A 24,502-nucleotide genomic window follows, 5' to 3' on the forward strand; every position below is an offset into this window, starting at 1 on the left:
ACTTTCCTAGTCTTTGGGAGAGTTTCACATAAGAACGCATACACTGTTTCAATGTCATTGTAACAATGTTCACAGTTAGGGGAAAAGAAGAAGCAGGAGACGGTGAATCTAACTCAAACGGTTTGTTTATTTTAAACTCAAAATTCACACTTTTCAGCAGACACACTCAAAAAACATGCTTATCAGTGGACACAGATCAGTACAGTCTCTTCGGCTTGTATTTCGTAACTCTCTCCCCTCACTGGCGTCCAGCTCGCTCTTTAAAGCCCGTCTCCACTCTCACTGCAATGACAAAAAGCTGTTGCCAGGTGATGATCCTTACCGTTCTCATCTCCTGAACTTGCTCTCCATTCTCTCTCCGGCGCTCAACCCCACCACCACAATCATCATTGTCGGTGGAGGGAACACTATGATGCCTACCATCGCCCTCCTCCAGATGGAGGTCTTTCAATGTTTATAGCAGCAGCCGGACTTTGTTGCACAACCTGTGACTTTGACAAAGACAGGTCTCATGTGTCTCCTGGAGAGTAATGACCGAAACACAATTTGTGTAGTTTACAGTGTGCAACAGTGCTGTGATCAGTACTCTGACAGACTTTACATACTCAAAGCAGCTTAAAACTCTGCTTGCTGTGCACACCCATCTGGGAAGACTGTGTGTTAGACACCAAAGCTCCAGTATCCTATCCATCGTGTTCCCTTCTCGGGTTGCACAGTCAAAATCACCCTCACTCACTAAAGTCTTAACACTAGGTGTACTAAAGGATGCTGCACCGCACACATCAGGACCAGCATACGTAACTGCTTGTGAGAATTGACGCACACTCACTGCGGTCCCTACAATATTCATCCAAAGATCCTGTACCTCCGCAGCAGTCCACTCACATTGCGGTTTGCTCAGAAATAAAATTGAGAGATGTTTATCTGGACAATTACAAATGAACATAACAGCGATCTCCATACTATGATTTGGCAATGTTCTACCCTCACTTTTAAGATGTTGCTCAGCCAATTCTGCAGCCTTATTCAATCTTATCCAATAATCAAGTGGGCCTTCATTGGTATATGGTTTGGTGGCATAAGAATCAGTCAGTGGAAGGCCAGTGGATACAACGGCCCCAAAGTGCTGTCTGAGAATACGGAAAACCATATCCACATCACCAGTCTTAGAGACTGAAACATTGTTGCGCAACCATATTTGGATAATATTTCTTGAACGGCCCATCAATTTGTTCACAATTTCATCAACACCTACTTGTTCCACATAATTCTCCTTCTCAAGAAAAGCTGTCAATAAGCCCTCCCATTCAAAGATTGAGTACTTGTCTGAGCTGTCACCATGAAAGTAGGGGAGTTCTTTGCTGCTACTTTTTAGTGCCAGATTCAACTTTGAAGCATCAATGATTGTGCTCACTGATTTACTTGTGAGCACTTGTGACATTCATTAGGCACAGTTGGGGAAGATAAATGTGTAACGACACCAAATATGCTTGCCTTGATAGACTGGCTGATGTCAGAGCTAAGTTGTTTAACCTGCTCAGTCGTCAATGCCACAGTAGATTCTGACAGACTTAGTTCAAGTAGCGGTATATCATTAGAAATTGGGGTAGAGAACTTCACTCTACTAGTAGCATTATCAGATACAGTACTGTTTGAATTTCCAGGGGTACACACCCCACTTAATGACATTACCCCTCTACCTCTTTCCAAATTAAAGGCACCAAAGTTACTAAAAGGATTGTCAGAGTCCAATGTAAATGCAGATAATTAAACCCAGATAATTAAAAAGGAATAAAAAAATAAAATAAAACACACATACAGTGGCCGCATGTGTGTCTCTTTCTCTCAAACTGGCACCTCCAGCTCGTCTTTATCCCCCTCCTGGCTGATTAGAACAATTTAGGTCCAGGTGTGCATCCTCACGGCCTGACCACGCCCTCCTCCTCATCACACTCCTCCACCGCCCGACTCAGACCGAGGAAACCTCTGGCATGACATACTTCTCTCCCTTCCTGGAGGGGATTTGTTGCCGTCCTTCTGCCGGCAGGTCTTCCCCGCCTCTCTGGAGCCCTGGGAGAGATGAGGGGAGTGAGAAGGGAGAGGGAAAGCGTGAGGGGGAGAGACAGAGAGAGAAAGGAGAGAGAGAGAAAAACTTGCTCGCCTGTCCCTGGACACGATGTCGCCTGGTCTTCGGCCACTCACAAAACTTTTAATGATGTAAATCAACTTAAATCAACTTAAACACACAGACACACACACACAGCAGTCGCATGTGTCTCTCTCTCGAACTGGCACCTCCAGCTCATCTTTATCCCCCTCCCGGCTGATTAGATCAATTCAGGGCCAGGCGTACGTCCTCATGGCCCGGCCACGCCCTTCTCCTCGTCACAATACCGTAACATACAATACCGGTCAAAAGTTTTGAAACACTTACTCATTCTTTATTATAATTTTTTTTTTAAACTATGGAATAACATAAATGGAACTATGGGAATTATGTTGTGACTAAACAAAATCCAAAATAAATCAAAACTGTGTTATATTTTAGCATCTTCAAAGTAGTCACCCTTTGCCTAGAATTTGCAGACATGTACTCTTGACATTTTCTCAAATAACTTCTTGAGGTATCACCCTGGGATGCTTTTTAAATAGTATTGAAAAAGTTCCCGTCTATGTTGGGCACTTATTGGCTGCTTTTCTTTATAATTTGGTCCAAGTTATCAAATTCTTTATCAAATTTGAAATATTTGAAATAAATTAATATGGTGGCACAATTACATTTTTGTCTACAAAACTAATTTCAAACATTTAAGCATACGCCTTCAGATCAAAAGATTTTTAAGATCATGTGAAACTTTTCAGTCAAGTGTTTCAAAACTTTTGACCGGTAGTGTAAGTCCATGTATTCCCCCAGGGGTGACGCAAACCAATGTGTTCGGCAGCAGCTGAACAATCGTTGGTTTACAGCACCAGTGTTGTGCTTAGTAGAGTGATGGAAGGATGAGACAGGACAACTGCATGCTGGGTCTGCATAAATAATATATTTTTGGACAAATTTGATCACCTCAGCTCACACATCAGCTCTCTTCCATTCATGAGAGAGTAAAGCAAAAAGCAAAAACAAAATGTGGGTGTGAACGCACACACATTGAGCAGTACATGAGTCAGACAGATAGTCAAATCGGTGAAACATTTAGTAATAAAATAACATTGACATGATACTTAAAATGACCACTGCTATGCTTTGCAGACCCGTTTTTATATTGTAATTATGTAGTTATGTACAACAAAGTTTTTTTAAACGTTGAATTTCGAACTTGCCGCAACTCTCGTTTGTGACGTCATTTCTATGCAACGCGGATCCTCGCAACCCGGTTTCGTGCAATTCTTCTAATCAGGAAAATTTGTTTACTGTTCAAGAAGCTGATGATTAAGTCCACTTCTATCAGCAAGACTTGAGTAAAATTCAAGATGACATTTATTAGATGAATATAAAACAGAAAATGTAATGTCTCTCTTCGGCATGTCTGGCGGTCCGAAGAAGTTGTACTCGGAGCCGTCATATCCTGCCAGAGATAGGAGGCAGGGGCAAGGAGCCTACCCTTGTGCAGGACGGGACTCGACTAGTGGTGGTGGTGGGGTGGTGGAGGTTGCCGTGTTAGCACAACTGAAACAGCAATGTGAAAGAATGTGAGCAGACTTTTAAAGCAATGGCTTACATGTGATTGGCTAGGAGTTACCTAGCTAATGGTGCGATGATGTACAGCTGCTAGTCTTCCCACTAGAACTACGCTGCGTTTACATTTATCGCCCCCATTATAGACTCATCTTATTCGGTTTAGATATAGTATCAGGTTTTATTAATATTTTTGTGATCCACGTGGGCTACATTGGCCGAAGACTCTTCGCTCTAAAGCATTACAGATCTGTTTGTGGGTTCCAAATGTAGTCTTTATAGTTTGTCTGGGATCTACTTCAAGACTGGACCAGAATTTTTTTAATTTATTTCTTTTATTATTGAATATAAAATAGGATTACAACAAAATGGCATAAATAGTCCATTTTCAAACAAGAAACTGACATGGAAGGCTCAACACATCAAAACCAGATTAAATCCAAGACAGATGAAAAAAAAAAAAATGAAGAAAATGGGGGCATCATTTCTACAGTAAATCTTTGAAAAACAGTTTTGTTGCATTTTGACTTTTCATTTTTGTAAGAGCTTCTGAAAAGTGTTTTAATTAATTTCTGAATATAATAAACAGAGGAGGGGATATAAACATTTATGTATAAATATTTTTCCAATATTATAATGTTATTAATCAAATAAAACAAAACATGGCAGTCTTTGGTTATCACATATATCATATTTTGTAAGGTGAAATCATCAGCAACCACATATTTTTATATCATCCAGTCCTGTAATGCTCTCCAAAAGGCACTAGAGAAATTGCACGAAAAAAAAATATGTTCTGTATCTTCATAAGAGCAATTACAGAAATGACAAGGCACATTTTCAAGATTCAATTTTAGATTTAGAAATGTATTAGAAGGATATATTTCATTTAATATTTTGAAGTGTGTTTCTTTCGATTTGGGGGGAAGAGGAAATCTTAAATAGGCTGTTCTACTGGATTTTTATCAAATATATGATATAATTTATTTCTTAAAATTTGATAAGGATGGCAAGTTTTAATTATAACCTGTCTTGTGTATTTGTTAGTGCAGTGTTTATTCTTAAATTCAATATCACCAACATATAAAGAGGGAAGAACTGCAGTAACTTTTGAATAAGAAAGGGTACATCTCATTATAATTTTTATACCCGAAGGTATTGCATTAATAATAGTGAAGAATTGTTTTGGATGACAGGAAAATCCGTGTTTTAAAGTGAAAGCTTTGTAATCTAAAGTGTTACCATTATCACCCATTAAGTCCATCACAGACCAGATATTTCTGCTTAACCAAACTTCATAAAATAGAGATTTGTTTCTATATAAAATATACTTGTTATTACAGATAGGTGTACTGTGGGGTGTTTTCTGATTACTTGTTTTTATAACAGCTGAGGAGGGAGCCAAAGCGAGAGTGGGATGAATCAGTCTAGATAAATATTCAATTTTGGTCAGCAAAATTTTTTTTTTTACAAAAATATGTGTGAAAATTGTATAATCATTGTTGAGCAATGTAATTGGGCGAAGATTATCTACATATATTAGGTCTTTATCTGGTTTAGGGATTAAGATAATCAGGCCCTGACTCATAGTGGGGCCTAAAGACCCCTCTTCCATAGACTCAACAAATGCATTAAATAACAACAATTTAAGATCACGCCAGAAAAATTTGTACAAATTAGCTGTGAGACCATCAGGACCAGGAGATTTGTTTATCTTAAGTTTTTGAACCACTAAGTCAAGTTCTTCAATCCGTAACCCACCATCACAACGATCTCTAAATTCGTTGTCAATGCGGGAATGAAATGTATTATTTTTTCAAAAAAATTATTACAATCTATTGGGGAGAAGTTAGAAGAATACAAGTCACTGTAGAAACGAGGGATTTCCTTGCTTATTAATTTAGGATCTGTGCTTTCAGTATCATTCACGTTAATGATTTTTAGACTGTCGTCTTTTTTCTAATCTACAAAAGTAAGAAGTACTTTTTTCACCCTCTTCTAACCATTTAGCTTTTGAACGTGTATATGCTCCTTTGGCTTTCTTAATGTAAAGATTATCCAATTCTAATTGTAGCGAAAACATTTAGCTTTTTTCAACATTACTTAATACACTTTTACTACAGTATTTGTTAATCTCATAGATAATGTTATGTTCGTGCTGTCTCCTATCTTTAGCAAGTGTTTTGCTATAATTAATATTAAATTTTAAATTTAAGATACTCCCATCTGGCTTTATGAGAATTGAAGTCATTATTATTCTTAACTTTCCAAATTAAAATTTGTATTCCATCACAGAATCTCTCATTATTAAGTAAATCAGAATTAAATTTCCAATATCCCTTATTGCGTGGAGTGTTATAATTCGGTTTAACTAAGAAAGAAATGGCACAGTGATCTGTCACTAGGCGCTGCCGAGATCTTTTACAAGCAACAATAAATTATCGGAAATAAGCCAATAATCAATTCTTGATTTACTGGAATCATTGGATCTTAACCAAGAAAACTGTCTGAGATCAGGATTAAGATATCTCCACACATCTATCAGTTTGAGATTATTGCAAAAATGGGAAATTAAGGAGTTTGGTTGGGAGGTATCGCTTTTGGGTGAATGTCTCATCTGGTACAACATTAAAGTCCCCACCTACAAGAATATTATCTGTTGGATATAACCTCTTTCAATCAGAGATTAAGGAAGAAACCTCAGAAAGCAGATGTTGATTCTGTTTAGCATTATTGTGACCGTATATATTAATCAGAATAAAAAAATATTTTCAATATCTAAAACCACCGCTATCCAAAGTCCATTAAGATCAGTTCTAGAAGAAATTATTTTTCCTGGACAGTTATTAAATAAAATTGCAGTTCCTGCCGAGTAAGAAGATCCATGGCTAAATAAAACTTTATCTCCCCATTGATTGGAACAGAAAACAGCATCAGTTACATTAGAGTGTGTTTCTTGTAGAAAAGTAAAGTGAGAACCACTACCTTTACAAAATAAGAACATTGCCTTTCTTTAGACCTTGTTCTGAATGCCCCTAACGTTTAATGACGTTAATGAAAACGGTAACTTAACTGGAAACATAAAAGAATAAAGTATAAAATTTGAAAAAGAACAAGCACTGGTTTGAAAAGGAATGGGAGTTTCTCAGGGTTGGGTATCAACAAACCCAGAACATACCTCACAACCCAGTATGTCTCCAAATAATCATATCTCACATCATTCTACCTGTAATCAGTTCAAGTAAAAGATTATGTTGAGTCAATGCGTCTTCCTTCAATGTAACCAAACGGCCCCCGGTAGTAAGCCTTTTCCCCTTCTTTACGTGCTTGATCAATCAAAGGCCACAGTGCAGCACGGCGTTTCGATCCTCCTTCGTAAGATCTTCCATTAATCTGACTCCATGCTTCAGGCAGACTGACGAATTCTTCGTTGATTTCCATATTTCATCCCTGTATTTCCGCATTGTGAATTGCACGATTATCTGCCTTGATTTCCCTGGTTCCTCCCTGCCAATTCGGTGCACTGTGTATCAAGTGCGGTGCAATTTCAGCAATAAGGCCAATCACTTCCCTGCGGGGATCCTCTTCAGGCTTCTCCTTCATGCCGTTGATCTGGAGATTCCATCTTTTTTTATACCAATCAAGATCAGATGTTCTGCTCTCCATCTCTTTGTGTGATGTGGTTAAACCCATGAGCGAGTTGCTTGTCTCTTGGCATTTTTCTTTGCAGTCTTTAATTTCAGCGGAATTGAACTCAACAGCCTTGGAAATCTCTGCTATCATGATACTATTCCTTTGCATTAGATTCGCCATTTCTTCTAATTTTTCATCTTGTGAATCAAAACGAACAGTCAGTGAAGTAATGGCTTGCAGCAGAGTTACATTGGTGATGTCATCGTCGCGATTCTTAATTTTTTCAAAGTATTTGACTTAGTAGGAGTGAAATGAGACGAGTCACGACGTCTCTCTGTTAAATCAGCCTTTACCTCCATATCTGGGACGTCTGAAACTGAGGCTGGCGCCGTGTGATGAGCCGGAGGAATAATAATCTTGGGGTGAATTGTTTGCTGAGAAGGCTTCCACATTTTGAGGACAAAAACAATCAAGCTATGTCTAAATAAGACTTTGGGTAGGTGTAAATAAGAATTTTGTAACTTTCAAATTAAAATTGGGAGATTAACTAGGCAGCTCGGTAAAAGCACATGTGCTCAGCCCGCCATCTTAGCCCCGACTGGACCAGAATGAAGTGTCACTATGAGGTACTGGGCGTTAAACGAGACGTGATGGATGATGACCTGAAAAAGGCAGAAATTAGCATTGAAATGGCATCCAGGTATTTGATTTCGTCTTGTCTGTAACTTCATTGCTCAATAATAGACATTCTGAATCTTTATTGTAATAAAAAGCTGTAGCCGTGCCCTCATGTTTGCGTTTGGTTTTATAAGGCTCACACTAGTCCAGTATGTTGTAATTAATTGCCTTTACACAAAGTAGCCTACAGTGGCTATATCATGGTTCAACATTGTATCAGATGGTCATGCAATTTTTCTTTGATATGTACCATGGTATTCATTGATTATCAAGTTTATGTGTTATGCTATTTACATGGCACATCAATGTATATCAAGTACAGTGTTGCTATGATACGTGCCCAAAACAACATGGCAGTGCCATGGTACTTTGTTAGGTTAAGTAACATGTTTATGTTTTCTAATTCTGCTTCCAGACGAGAACCTTGAAAATGCAGAAGAAGCTGCAGATCAGTTCAAACTGATGCAGGCTGCCTATGATGTTCTGAATGATCCTCAGGCGAGAGCCTGATAAGACCTCTAAAACATTACACCCTACAAACATTCACCATGGTAAACATAGTTTCCACCTAAATACCACAGTTACTACACTTATTTTTACAACTTCTTCAAACAGTGTAAGAAGCTTCAGAAACTTTGTCATTTTGTTTAATTTCTGCTTTGATGACTGTTGGTGGCTAATACCAAGTTACCTAGGTTTTATTTGTAGTAACAGTGGTTTTTTGCTGTGCCTTTGTTTTATGTGGACTGGCATGTTTTTCCAGTGGCACTAAAAGCCCATAGCTTAATACTTATTTTAATACAGATACAATGATGCTATGGTGCTTGAATAGCCTTTTAAGATAAATACTAGGCTCTTTAAAAATAAGGTCTTCTTAGTTTCAAGCATTTTTACAGTAGTTTTGTAACATTTTGAAATTGGTTGTTTGTCCAAATTTTATGGCTGATGTTCCACTGAACATTTTTGTGATGCCATCAAATAACCAATAAATATAGACCAATTAAAATGGTTCAAGAGTAATTAATTTCAATAAATATTTGGTACCTTTTTTACTTACTTTACTTACATGTGTGGAATAATAACTTCCTCTGGTCACCCTTGCCATATAATTATGACTGTCATTGATAGTTATATATGCTTATGAAGATATTTCTTTTGTTTAAAGGTATGATAATCATCGGGAGGCACTGCTGAAAGGTGGAGTATACCAGGATGACAGTATTGATTTTTTGCAGTACTTCACTGTCACCTGTTATTCAGGTTACAGAGATGACGAGCAGGTAAATGATCAGAAGATAGAGGGGCAGGGATATAGCCTATAAAACTTACTGGCTGTAAATTGAATTATTTTGTACTTTTTAGGCAATGTTAAGGTTCTAATTAAAACTCTCATATATAAACATAAAAGAGTGTTGTTATTTGTTTTATTTATTTACTGGTGCTACATTGTATGAGGTATCTTATTTTTGCAAAAGCTATTATGCTGTTTATAATGTAATTTTCTTAAAACAAAGGAACAATTTACTTAATTTAATTTACTGTAATAGATCTGCATTAGAATTATTAAAGATAAAATTTGAAAAAAGAAAAAAAAAATCTATTAAAAATGAAGATTGCATAATAACACCCTTTACCACTAGATTGCAGTACACATTCAAGTTAGCAAAACATGTTAACATTACATGACTTGTAGTCCCTTTAATGTCTGTTTTTTTATTTTTAATTATTGTAACACAAGTTAAAGTTGCAAGTATGTGAGTTCCTCACTTTCATTGATTTTCTCTATCTGTCCTGTAGGGCTTTTACACAGTATACAGGAACCTGTTTGAGACCATAGCGAAGGAGGAGATGGAGCACAGTAAAGATGAGGAGATGAGAACGAAGAGTTTGCCTCATTCGGAGAGTGACTATGACACCGTATGTACCCACTCTAGCACACACCATTGAAGCAATCAGAAGATTTGCTCTCACTCATTCATCCTATACTCATTCAACATTTTCACCAAAGCATTTGATTTTTAATGAATAGAATGGGGGGTTATTGATGGTTAATTAAAAATGTTAATTATTTTAATTTATTTTTAGACGTTCTGCTACCTCAAGTGTTGGTTTGCAGATGACTAAGGACACTCCTTTTTTGAAGGATGTAACTTTGTAGAAGACAGAAGATATTGAGAAACTCTTGAGGTGGAAGGCAAGAGATCATTAAACTTTGAATATTTAGCATGATAAAATCATAATTATATGGTAAAAAAGACATCAAAACTATTTGAAGGAGTAAAATATTTAAAGATGATTATCCAAAACATCCCCCGTTTCATTGCATAATGTGTAGCAACTTCTGTAAACCTTTGGCCGAGAGTGAAATCTTATACTGGAGGTCCCAGCTGGCCAGGAGCTGCAGCAATTTGATCAAAATCCCCTTCCAGTGATGAACTATGTTTACTGCATTGTAGATGTCAAGAGTTTTTCTTTATGGTCTTTGGGGCAGAGGAGATGGATTGTGAAAGCAGAACAGTGTAAAGAGAAATCACTAGAACTTAGTGGTGTGGTATAGATAACAAACAACCACAGGCCTAGTACAGAGCCCTGTGGCACTCCACTGATAAATGTGTTTTGTGGTGCAACAATAAATAATGCTAATCTGCCACGGTTTTCGTCACAATTTAGGAGATGTGAATTCAAAGATTCTCAAATCTTTGAAATATATTCAGATTTTCTTTTTTTTTTTTTAGTAGCAAGGCACTTAGTAGCAAGTTAAGTAGATATTTATGTGCAGAACTGTTTCACTTTGTACGTAAAAGAATCTTTGCTTATTGCTTCTTGATAACTTCTTAAAAATAGAGAATGCCATTGTTTGATTTTTTATATTTTTTAATGGTTTGGATTTGGAACCTTGTGTGCAGACCATATGGTGCCTGTCAGAATTTGTAGCTTTTTATTGTGTGCAAGAATTAGGGAGGAAAAGTAGAGGTTAAAGGAATATTCTGGGTTCAATTCAAGTTAAGCTCAATCGACAACGTTTGTGACATAATATTGATTAGCACAAACATTTATTTTGACTCGTTCCTCCTTTTCTTTAAAAAAAATTTAAAATCTTGGTTCCAATGAGGCACTCACAATGGAAGTGAATAGGGGCCAATTTCAAAAGTATAGCCACAAGACAAGGGCTGAAACGATTAGTTGACATTATCAACAATGTCAATATCGAATAATCTTTCTAATAATCATTAGATTAGTCGATTATCAAAATAATCGTTAGTTGCAGCCCTACACAAGACATAACGGATGTGCGTGTAAACATGAATTTAGTGTGATAAAACTGCTTCCTAATCTTATCTGTGTAAAGTTTTAGCCAATTTTACAACTTCGTTACCATGATGATGTAATGTCAACAAACCCTACAATGACTGTAAAATGACTATTTAAACAACTTTACAGTTCAAATAATACATGAGTTTTAATAGAATTCATGCAAGTGCTTTTATAAAATAATAAGCTTCACATTTCTGCATTTAAACCCTCCAAAAATTGGCCCCCATTCACTTTCATTGTCCACTTTCACTTCTATTGTTAGTGCCTCACTGTAACCTCTATTTTGCTTTTTTTTAAAGAAAAGGAGGGACGAGTCGAAATACATATTTGTGGTAATCAATATTATGCCATATGTGTTGTCGATTGAGCTTAACTTGTATTGAACCCGGAACATTCCTTTAAAATCGAAGGATCTTGCATATAGGTAGTTAATTGTTGTCAACCATCTAAAGGCAGATCATGAAATCATTTGGCGAAGAAGGTAGAGTGAATCTTGGGACAGTAGGATAGTATGGTTTGTGTGTATTAGAGAAATATGAATTCATTGTACCATGATAAATGGAGTAATTAAGATGTTGGAGTGCCTTGTTTACTTGAAGGTTCATCATGACGTCCAGTGCATTTTAGACCTTACAGATTATTTTCAAACAAAATTGAACACAAATCTTTCTCATCTCTAAATTATTGTGAGTATTAGATTACTTTTTCAGTTCCAAGCATTTTTCAGACCCCAAACTTGCATTTGGCTTGACAACCAGCATCTTTTTTTTTGTTTTTAAGAGACCATTGTCTCCAGGTTCTGAACTCAAAAGGTTAACCCAACTCCAATGAGACAGAAAGGCTCTTCATCGTTCTTAATTGTTTCCCTTTCCGCAGTTGCACGTACCTGCACTTTATATAATGGATCTTTTGGAGAGTTTCTCCCAGAAATCTCCATTCTTCATCATGTTCTTTGTGCATATTGCACCTTACTGGGCAGGGAGGAGAATTTAAGATAAAGAATTACTTCAATATTGATCTTTTTCTCACCCACACCTATCATATCATGTCCGAACACATGCATTTAACCACTGGAGTCTTATGAATTCCTTTTATGCTCCCTTTATATGGAATTTGGTACCTCAGCATTTTGGCACTCATTTACTTGCATTGTAAGGACCTATAGAGCTGAAATATTCTTCTAAAAATCTTCATTTGTGTTCTGCAGAAGAGAGAAAGTCAAACACATTTGGGATGACATGAGGGAGGTTAAATGATGAGAGAATATATTTTTGGGTGAACCATCCCTTTAAATAACCACAATGGAAATTGCAGGAACTTGGCTGTTATGCCATGACTTATTTAGATTTGCAATGCTTGGGATATGTGATGTAGAAATAATTATTGAATGCCTTCTTACACTGACGAGATCAATCTTCAACGAAGAGGGAAAATCAGCAATTAACGTATTTAGCCAAGAGCAAAATGCACTCTGCACTCTTATTAGTGGTGCAACAAGAATGCATGTGCTACGGACATCAATAAGACCTAATTGGACTTACAATTTCTGACTGAAAAAGTGGGCACATGAATCCTATAGACTTGCATTGAAAAGGGACCCCCACACATAATTACCTAGCAATGATTATGGCAATGATCCACAACATCTTGGCATCCTTTTAGAGACATTTACATGGACAAATATCACTCATGTTTTCTGAAGAGAATGCAAAATGTTGTGGATTATACTTTCTTTTTGCATTTATCTTTTCCCTAAATAATTCTCGTAATTTTCTTATTTTTTCCACATTCTTTCGCTCTATCTGGTTCTGTCAGGTGGTGCACTTGTTCTACGGCTGCTGACAAAGCTTCTGCACACGCAAAAACTTTGCATGGAAAGAGGAATATGACACGCGGCAGTCCTCTAACCACTGGGAGAAGCGAGCTATGGAGAAAGAGAACAAGAAAACTCTGGTGGGCAAACTACTGGCCTTTGTCTGAAAGCGTGACAAGTGTGTCCAGGCCCACAAGAAGCTGGTGGAAGAGCAGAATGCAGAGAAAGCCAAGAAAGTAGAAGAATTGAGGAGGAAACAGTAGCTCCATCAGGCCAAGTGAGTCAGAAAAGCTGCTAATTTCTAATTTCTGTGCTGTGTTATGAGCACCGAAGCCGTGTAGCCCTGTTGGTTCACCAAAATGAATTTAGCAATGGCGATACAAAACAATTAGTGAGGCTGTATTTTGGTAATGCCTTGGCGTATTGAAGCAAAACTTGGTACATGTCATTATAATCATGCCCCGAGGGTACCAGAGAAGTTTGGGAACCACCTACTGGTTAAAAGCCCACTAATTGACATATTTGCTTAGTATGGGCTAAAGTCATATACCTGGTTTCTTTAGATTCCTTTGGTCTTGCAAAGTCCAAAAATACCAGTTATTCGTTTAGTCTTCTCCAAAGTTGGCTTGGATGATTTTTCAGAGCAAGCCACATTAAGTGACCAAATTTTGATTTTTACAACCAATACCAAGATACGCCTTTATCTATTCAGCTGTGTCAGTAAAAATAGGAAGTCAGATTCTCGACAATGCTTTGGCCTATTTAAAAGAAACTTGGTAGGGGTCTTAAGCACCATGTTCTGAGGGTACTTTAAGCAATTTTAGCATTCTGGAATTTTCACGAGACTGAGTCGTTGAATAAGCGTTGAAAAAGTTTCCCTCTTTCCAAAATCCCACTTTCCAAAGATAACGTTGAGACTTAAACTGAGCAGTAGAGCAGCATTGCTTCTCATTTCTGAAATTGTGCGTCCTCGTTTCCTTTCCTTGCTTCCTAACTCCACCCTCTTAGGAAACGAGGAAAGGATGGAAGGAAAGGAAATGAGGACAGAGGAATTGAAGCAAGATGTATTTGTAAAAATAAATGTTCTTGCTCACTCGCGCGTCACTTCAGAGCACATTTTTGTGCAGCTGCAGTACCTTGGTGTGCTTGCCTTTATGTTATTGAAACTTTATTTATTAATATTTTCATAATAAATTCAAATAGTTTAAGATGCACTGTTGAAGTATTTGAGAATTATGGTTTATTTAAACCGCAAAGGTGAAACATGAATTAAAACTGTTGTATCAGATGTAAAGGGGGAGGAGAAAAACCACAAATAATGATTTTTAGAAGAATATTTAATCTCTGTAGGTCCATACAATGCAAGTGAATGGGTGCCAGAAAGCTGACGCTACAAAAAGCACATAAAGGCATCATAAAAATTATCCATAAGACTCCAGTGTTTTAATCCATATCTTCAGAAGTGATATGATAGGTGTGGGTGAGAAACAGATCAATATTGAAGTCCTTTTTTGCTAGAAATTCTTCTCCCTGCCCAGTAGGGGGCGGTATGCATGAAGAATGTGAATCACCAAAAACACAAGAAGAAGATTGTGAAAGTGATCTGTTTCTCACCCACACCTATCATATCGCTTCTGAAGATATTGTTTTAACCACTGGAGTCTTATGGATTACTTTTAAGCTACCTTTATGTGATTTTTTGAGCTTTACAATTTTGGCACCCATTCACTTATTTACCAAAAGAGCTGAGATGTTCTTCTAAAAATCTTCATTTGAGTTCAGCAGATGACAAAGTCATACACATCTGGGATGGCATAAGGGTGAGTAAATGATGAGAGAATTTTCATTTTTGGGTGAACTATTTCTTTAAAATATTTTGGGACAGCGTTCCCTAGCAATTACCTAGTGAACTGCTTTTTCGCTACTCCAACAAATTTGTCCAGTTCTCACCAAATTTGGCTCAAATGATCTTAAGATAATCTTATCATGCTGGAAAAATCCTATAGAGGGGATTGTTTGTATGCAAAACCATTTGGATATAGCAGCAAGTAGCAAGCATTTTCTCAGCTGTGCTTTTGTGTGCTGACTTGTATGTTTATATGCGTCTTAAAGGAATATCTGGGTTAAATATAAATTAAGCTCAATTGACAGCATTTGCGGCGTAATGTTGATTACCACAAACATTTATTTCAAATTGGACCTCCTTTTCTTAAAAAAAAAAAAAAAGCAACAGTCTGGGTTAAAGTGAGGCACTTACAGTGGAAGTGATTGTGGCCAATGCATAAATGTTAAAATACACAGTTTCAAAAGTATAGCCACAAGATGTAAACAATATTAGTGTTAATAAATTTTATTAGTGAAGAAAAAAAAACAAAAAAAATCGCATACTAACCTATTCTGTGTAAATTTAATCTATGCAATTTTACAACTTTGTTACCATGACAACATTACGCTGTAAACCCCTAAAATGACCATAAAAATGACAATTTAAACATCTTTACAGCTCAAAATATACACACTGAAGAATTAATGCTAATGCTTCTGTAAAAAATAAAAAGTTTCACATTTCTGCCTTTAAACCCTCCAAAAATGGCCCCATTCACTTCCATTGCAAGTTCCTCACTGTAACCTCGTGGAAGGAGTTGAAATTGTTTTGTTGCAATCAACACTATGCCACAAATGCTTTCGATTGAGCTAAACTTGTATTGAACCCAGAATATTCCTTTAAGCTGACAGTTGTGGCATAGTGGTTTTATTAGTTTTTTTTCTGGTAATGTTCATTCTCCCATCCTAAATTAATTTATTCATTGGGTGTTTGTGTGTTCAGGCTGGCAGAAGACTATCAGGAGCAGAGCTGGGCCACCATGTCAGAGCTGGAGAAAGAATTGCAGCAGAAGGAAGCTCAGTATGGTCAAGAGTTCGGCTATGCATGAGTGTGAAGAGGAGGAGGTAGAAGATGGGCATGAGAAAGCTGACATGGATGAGAGAGGTGAGTTCTGATGCCATGTACACACACGAAAACATACTGAAGTGGATTCTGGGTTGAGGAGGGAATTGATTCAGGGGCCATCAAATCTTTTATTAAGGTTTAAAAATGACGCTTCTGTTCCAAAACATTGTGAGCTGCCTCACTGCCTATATCAATTCCTGAAGAGTTGGGTGTTATTTATACCCAAATACAGTGATACACAGGAGCTTTATTATACACATCACAGACAACGAGTGTTTATGAATAATGGGCAGGACATGTATGTAACTGCTGTTTGACTTTTCTCAGATGCGGTTCAGGTGGATGCTGCTGTGGAGATGGACAATTATTACGACTTGTATTGCCTTGTCTGTGACAAATCTTTCAAATCTGATAAAGCGTGAGTGACCGCCCATACACACACTGCACTGTAAAACAAACTTTCCATGCACACCCTCTTTCACCTCACAGAAAATAATAATATACGTTCATCAGTGACCAGTAAAGTAAGGTGCCGTGCATGGTATGTCATTAGCAATGGCCCCTAGAATGCTAATTAATTTTTGTCCTTATGTACGTCAGTTTAAGATTTGTTGCATTTCTGTAGTAGTATCTGTGCATTCAAACATAAAGGAATATGAAAATGTATAAATCAAAGTTTCATAATGTTTCCTGAAAGCGTTTTAAAAAACGTACCCAATTTTGACTTTGTTTAAATGTGTGTATGGTTTTTCTATTTTCTGTATATATTTAGTATACTGTATATTTTTGTATTAGAAATGTATGTTTTTATAATAACAAACAATATGCATATCTTTGCACTGTGCAGCTGGGTGCAACTACAGTAACGCCTTCCAACATGGTCAGAAATCTAGGGGTAACCATCGATAACAAACTAAATTTCACAGACCACATCTCAAAGACCGCAAGATCATGTAGATTTACACTCTACAATATCAGGAAGATAAGACCCTTCCTCTCTGAACATGCAACACAACTTCTTGTTCAGTCACTTGTCATTACTAGACTGGACTACTGTAATGCTCTCATTGCAGGCCTCCCTGCATGTGCAATTAGACCCCTGCAAATGATCCAGAATGCAGCAGCACGTCTGGTCTTTAATCAACCAAAGAGAGCGCATGTTAAACCACTCCTTGTCTCTCTCCACTGGCTGCCGGTTTATGCACGTATCAAATTCAAGGCTCTGATGCTGGCATACAGAACAGTCACTGGGTCTGCTCCAACCTAAAAGCATTTCTGCAGAGCTACGCGCCCACTAGAAGCCTGCGGTCGGCTAAGGAACGTTGCCTTGCTGTACCAACACAAAGAGGCACCAAAACACTTTCCCAGACTTTCAGCTTTATCATACCACGTTGGTGGAATGACCTTCCCAACTCCATCCGTGAAGTTGACTCACTTTCTGTATTCAAAAAACGGCTAAAAACACATCTTTTCCATGAGCACTTAATCAGTCATTAAAATAATAATAATAATAATAATTTCCTTGTTGCACTTTAATATGTTATGAATGCTATTCTGAGGCTAGTGAAACCTTGTAATATGGCACTTTTCGTACCACTGTCTCCTTAAGATGATTCGCTTATGTGTTCCTCTTTTGTAAGTCGCTTTGGATAAAAGCGTCTGCCAAATGAATAAATGTAAATGTAAATGATTGATTTACATAAGAAGTATGGACTTAACGAATCAGTCTTTCCTTCATGTCTTGACTCTTCAGCATGAAAAACCACAAGAAATCCAAGAAACAGAGAGATGGTGGCATTGCTACGGCAACAGCTGGAGAAGGAAGGCAAGTCACTGAGTCAGAACTCTGACGACAGAGACGAGGACGAGGAAGATGATGATGAAGATGAAATTGATGACACACCGAGACAAAGTAAATCTCTTTTTTCACATTAATGTGACTCCCTATTAAAGGGATAGTTCACCAAAAAATGAAAATTCTCTCATCATTTACTCACCTTCATGCCATTCCAGATGTGTTTGGCTTTATTTCTTCTGCAGAACACAAAGATTTTTAGAAGAATATCACAGCTTTGTTGGTCCATTCAATGCAAGTGAATGGTGGCCAGAATTTGAAGCACCACAAATCACATAAAGATAGCATAAAAGTAATCCATAAGACTCCAGTGGTTTAATCCATGTCTTCAGAAGTGATATAATAGTTGTGGTTGAGAAACAGATCAATGTTTTGCTCCTTTTTTATTATAAATCACAACTTTCACATTCTTCTTCTTTTGTTTTTTTGTGATTCACATTATTGTCGCCACCTACTGGTCAAGGAGGAGAATTAATAGTAAAAAAAAAGGACTTAAATAGTGATCTGTTTCTCACCCACACCTAGCATATTGCTTCTTAAGACATACAGTAGATTTAATCACTGGAGTCTTGAGGATTACTTTTATGCTGCTGTTAGGTGCTTTTTTGAGCATCAAAGTTCTGGCCACCAACTACAGCTGTATTTGACTTGTTTGCATTTGTATTTGTGTAGTAATTAGCACTTAAAGGTAACTTCTCTAATCATTTACTCGCCCTCATGCCATCCCAGATGTGTATAACTTTCGTTCTTCTTTTAAAATAATATTTCAGCTCTATAGGTCCATACAATACAAGTGAATGGTGATCAGACCTTTTTAGTTCCAAAAATCACATAAAGGAAACATAAAAGCAGTCCATAGGACACCAGTGGTTAAATCCATGTCTTCAGAAGTGATATGGTAGGTGTGTGTTAGAAACAGAACAAAATGCAAGTCCTTTTTTTTACTCTAAATCTTCACATTGGATGTAACCACCAGAGTCTTATGGATTACTTTTATGCTGCTTTTATGTGATTTTTGGTGCTTCAAAGTTTTTGCCCCTATTGACTTGCATTGTATGGACCTACAGAGCTGAAATAATGGTCAAGTTTAAATGTCCTTTGTCACTTTACCCATATTCACCCATTTACAATCCACATTAAACATGAAAATACCACTAGACAGAGGTAACACAAGACTGCCCTGAGAACTGAAATGATATTAGACTTTTTAAATTACACCAGTAAACGCTCAGCTTTGTCAGCCATAAAAAATACTAAAACTAAAATAAAAACTAAACTGAAACTAGAAAACACTGAGAAATCTTAAATTAACAGACAAACGTTGAAAAATAATGAAAACTTAACTAAATTATGACAAATTAAATATTAAAGAGAAATAAAAAATCCAAAACTATAACAACACTGCCTCCACATGGAAGTGTGGAAGTTTCTGTGTTAGCTGTTTTATCCTCATTCGTACATGGATTGAACTGGATGTTGACTTTTTGTATAACTCTAATTCAATTGACTGACTCTGGGCCATGCAATTATTGAAAAATAATGCACACCAAGGTATCAACACATTACCACCTTGGGTGCGGATTCATTTTCAATAAATCAGTGGTTAGTTGTCAATTATTCCTTATATAATACACAATTTAAGATTCTAAATTAGTGTTCTCTAAAATGTAATCGATGGAAAACTGTCAATATATTGTGATAAAATGCTTTTAAATGCAACTTTTTCCATGTTTTTTTTTAATTTTTTATATCTGTTCCTTGTAGAAGGAAGTCAACATGTGCTGTTACTTGTCAGTATGAATTCAGGAACAAACTTTTTGATCACTTGAAGACCACGGGCTATGCCACTGCGCTCTCATCCAGGAACACTTCTCAAACATGCAAGAAAAAGAAGGAAACAAGGAAGAACAGATAACCAGGAGGTCATTGTAACTCATGTTAAAGACTTGAGCCCCTCCAAACTGATGAATTTCTCCATGGAAACCACTACAGTATGAATATATCCATACACTGACAGCTTATTTTAATGACACGCAGTTGTAAAATAATCAGGGAGAGACATATTCATGTGTGTGTGTGTGTGTTTCTGTCCGTACTAGAGCAGATCTGTGCCCTGTGGGCTTACAGTTCTTTCATAACACACTGAATGTGAGACAGTTTCTCTGGAATTGCCAAATGTATTCATGGAATTAATCTTAAATTGTTTGCATAATATTCTGCAAAAATCTAGAAAGTTTGTTTCCTGTAGTGTCATGATCACTTTTCCAGATTTCCTTCAAAAGACAATATTTAAGGAATAAAATTCCACTGGATGTTTTATTTATTTTAATACTACACAATTTTAGTATTACTCAGAGTTTTTGTTTTATCATAAATGTTTGGGAATATGCGACTGTTCTAGAAATGTGCTATGAACCATGAAATCTCACAACACAGTTATTATTAGTAATTGGTTTTATCACGTGTATGATCTTGAAGGGCAAAAGCTAAACATTAAATATTTGCATTTGTTCCTCAAAAGTGTGAGAAAGGTCAGCCAGAATATGAAAAGACTTCGTGTTGAGCAAAACAAGGGCTTTCTGGGAAAAGATAACCAAAATAAGAGAAAACAGTAACGGATGATTATTTAAAACACTGTTCCCTATCTGTCACTCACTCGACGTTGTGTCGATGTAGTGACACTAGGGATCACTCTTGGGAGCCCGACACACCTCTGGTCTTTTATAAAAGGCCAATGAATATTGCTGAGTGGTATTTGCATGCCACTCCCCCGGGCATACGGGTATAAAAGGAGCTGGTATGCAACCACTCATTCAGATTTTCTCTTCGGAGCCGAACGGTCATGCTCACTGAGCTGAATTCCCACGACTGTTCATTCACCTCTGCTGGATCTGACGGCGCATTTCAACGGCTTCTCCCTCCTCTGCACTGGTTCAATGCAGAGAATGCCCCTTGGCGCTTCGGCAGAAATAAGAGTATATTTCTCTAAAAGATCGGCACACACGGAACGTTTTTTTAAAGAAAGAGCTATTCGGCAATCCCCCCGGTGGATAAAGGTGCTCGCGGTGCACCTATGCCCGCAGAGCGCCGCCACCTGGCGTGGGTGCCCAAAGCTCCCGTCCAAGGCCTGTAGGTTTACGTCATCTCTGACGGCCAAGGCCTATGGTGCCGCTGGACAAGCCGCCTCCGCCCTGCACGCCATGGCTCTCCTACAAGTCCGCCAAGGCGCTAAAGGTACTGCACGAGGGTAGTTGCACCCCAGGATTGATGCAGGAACTACACTTGGTGACTGACCTCGCTCTCCGAGCGACGAAGGTCACGGCATGGTCTCTCGGGCGGACGATGTCCACATTAGTGTTCCAGGAGTGCCAACTTTGGCTCAACCTGGTCGAGATGGGTGAGGCCGACATGACACGGTTCCTTGCTGCCCCCATCTCCTAGGCTGGCCTATTCGGCGACACCCTCGAGGACTTTGCCCAGCAGTTCACGACGATGAAGCAGCAGATGGAGGCTATCCGGCATATCCTGCCCCGGCGTGGCTCAAGATCCCACTGTCTGCTCGTTGCCAAGGGCGTCCCCCTGCGGTGACTGCACCGGCTCTGCCGCAGCCCGCCCCTTCACCCGGCCCCGGTGTGGAGCCCACCGCAGGAAGCAGACGCCACCCGTCTTGCGGCCGCCAAGAACCCGTGAAAGGCAAAGTGCCCCTGAGACGGGCGACCCAGGGATGACGAAACCCGCTGCTCTGGAGCTGGTAAGCAGACCACTCCGTCCCCCTGTCGAGGGCCGGGAGGAGAATCTTTTTGTTACCTTTGCATTTAATTGCGCTGCATGCTCAAGTGGCTGCAGTACCCAAGAGTTCAGCAAGAGCGGTTTCCTTGTCCCCTGGGTCACGTATCCGGTGTGCACGGCCGTCATCACGACCACCGTGCAATCTATTTGGCAGGTTTGGCGCTCCAGCGGTGGTCTTCCCACCCCTGAGCGCCCAGCTGTGGCACAAATCCGCCCCCGTTGTGACAGTCTCCACGGGTCACGAGGACAGGCCTCTTCCTCCCCCATCCCAGGCTGTTCCGGGGGTGGACACAAGGAGCCAGGTAAGTACTTCGATGTCCCTGAACTCAGCATGGCCATAACATGGTGTGGCACCTCGAGCTCCGCCCCGCCGTGAGGCCCCACCCGCCGGTATGTCCGACGAGATTGTCCCTTTGGTCCCCCTCGTGCGGAGCTTGGATGCGTGGCTTGCGCTTTACAAGCTTTACAATTGGGCCGGCGACTGCACTGGCACATCAACTGCCTCGAGTTGTTGGCAATTCTGCTCACCCTGCGGAGGTTCCGGCCATTGATCCAGGGCAAGCACGTGTTAGTTTGGACAGACAACATGGCAACGGTAGCATATGTCAACCGCCAAGGCAGTCTGCGCTCTTGTTGTATGTCACAACTCACCTGCCGTCTCCTCTCTGGAGTCAGCAGCACTTCAAGTCACTGTGAGCCACTCACACCCGGGCGACCTCAACACTACAGCGGATGCGCTGTCACAGCAGGTTACCCTCAGGGCAGAGTGGAGACCCCACCCTCAAGTGGTCCAGCTGATTTGGAGTCGATTCGGATAGGCACAGGTAGACCTGTTTGCCTCCCAAGAATCCTCCCACTGCCCGCTCTGGTATGCCCTGACCGAGGCACGTGGCATAGAAGCGCTGGCACACAGCTGGCCTCCTGGCCTATGCAAATATGCGTTTCCCCCAGTGAGCTTACCTGCAAAGTCAGGGAGGACGAGGAGCAGGTCGTCCTGGTAGCACCCTACTGGCCCACCCAGACGTGGTTCTCGGACCTCACGCTCCTCGCGACAGCCCCCCCCCTCCCTGGCGAATTCCCCTGAGGAAGGACCTTCTTTCTCAGGGACGGGGCACCATCTGGCACCCGCGACCAGACCTCTGGAATCCCTGCGGTGGTAGACACGATCACTGAGGCTAGGGCCCCCTCTACGAGGCGCCTGTATGCCTTTAAGTGGCGTCTGTTCCCTAAGTGGTGTTCTTCCCGACAGGAAGACCCCCAGAGATGCGCAGTCGGATCGGTGCTGTCCTTCCTGCAGGAGAGGTGGGAAGGGCGGCTGTCCCCTTCCACCTTGAAGGTGTACGTTGCTGCTATAACAGCACACCATGACACAGTGGACGGTAAGTCCTTAGGGAAGCACGACCTGATCATCAGGTTCCTGAGAGGTGCCAGGAGGCTGAATCCCTCCAGACCGCACCTCGTTCCCTCATGGGACCTCTCTGTAGTTCTTCAGGGTCTCCAGAGAGCCCCCTTTGAGCCTTTGCACTCAGGTGAGTTTAAGGCACTCTCTTTGAAGACTGCCCTCCTGACTGCACTCACTTCCATCAAGAGGGTAGGAGACCTGCAAGCGTTCTCTGTCAGCAAAATGTGCCTGGAGTTCGGTCCGGGCTTCTCTCACGTGATCCTGAGACCCTGACCGGGCTGTGTGCCCAAGGTTCCCACGACCCCTTTTAGGGACCAGGTGGTGAACCTGCGAGCACTGCCCCAGGAGGAGGCAGACCCAGCCCTGTCGTTGCTGTGTCCGGTGCGTGCTTTACGCATCTATTTGGATCGCACACAGAGCTTTAGGATCTCTGAGCAGCTCTTTGTCTGCTTTGGTGCACAGCAGAAAGGAAGCGCTGTCTCCAAGCAGAGGATCGCCCACTGGCTCATTGACGCCATAGCTATGGCATATCATGCCCAGGATGTGCCGCGCCCGGTAGGGCTACAAGCCCATTCTACCAGGGGTGTAGCGGCCCTGGCCAGGGGTGCCTCTCTAACAGACATTTGCAGAGCAGCGGGCTGGGCAACACCCAACACCTTTGCAAGGTTCTACAACCTCCGGGTGGAACCAGTTTCGTCCCAGGTAGTGGCACGCAATACAAGTGGATAAGCCCGGGATAGCCAGCCGGGTGTATCGCTTGCACATAGCGCCTTTCACCTCCTCTGAGCTGAAGATGTGTGCCATTAATTCCCAGTAGCGTTCACAAACTATGTTCCCTGGTTGACTTCCTCCGAGCCCTGTGACAGTCGAGTCTTTGGAGAGACTCGCTGCCGGCCCAGTACACGTGCTAACTAAGAGCACTGTTCTGGGGTAGGTGCTCCGCATGTGGCGGTTCCCTGTAAGGTAACCCCATGCAATGTATATCTTCCGCTAATTCATTTCCCTGTTGGAAAACTGCGTCTTCCTTCGGCAGAGCCCCCTCTGCCACAGTCTCCATGTTTGTAGTAACTCCTCCCCCATTGGGTAGGATCTACCATGAGACTCTCCACATGGTCGGCAAGACCATGTGACATATTTTTCCACTTAAATATCCCCCCCTCTCTTTGGGCGAGGCGTGGTCTCCACGGTGTCCTCCCCTTGGGAGGGACACCCCCCGACTAGACCTGGCAGCCCAGTCGGATAATCCCCCTTCTTTTTTAGGGAGTGGAAAAAAAAGAAGGGGAAAAGAAGCCACGACTGGGTTAGCCTGTCTCTATCTTTTGGGTAGTTGACTTGTCCCCAAAGGGCCGTTCGACACTCATAACTACGTTGGGAGAGGTTACATGTAGGCC

General features: G+C 40.2%; 1 pseudogene; it reads left to right on the forward strand.

Moving 5' to 3' along the window:
• Positions 1-7,917: 7,917 nt before the first annotated feature.
• On the forward strand, positions 7,918-19,749 carry LOC127430939 (dnaJ homolog subfamily C member 21-like; annotated as a pseudogene).
• Positions 19,750-24,502: the final 4,753 nt, after the last annotated feature.

This window comes from Myxocyprinus asiaticus, chromosome 40 (genome assembly GCF_019703515.2).
Source record: "Myxocyprinus asiaticus isolate MX2 ecotype Aquarium Trade chromosome 40, UBuf_Myxa_2, whole genome shotgun sequence".
Lineage (NCBI taxonomy): Eukaryota > Metazoa > Chordata > Actinopteri > Cypriniformes > Catostomidae > Myxocyprinus > Myxocyprinus asiaticus.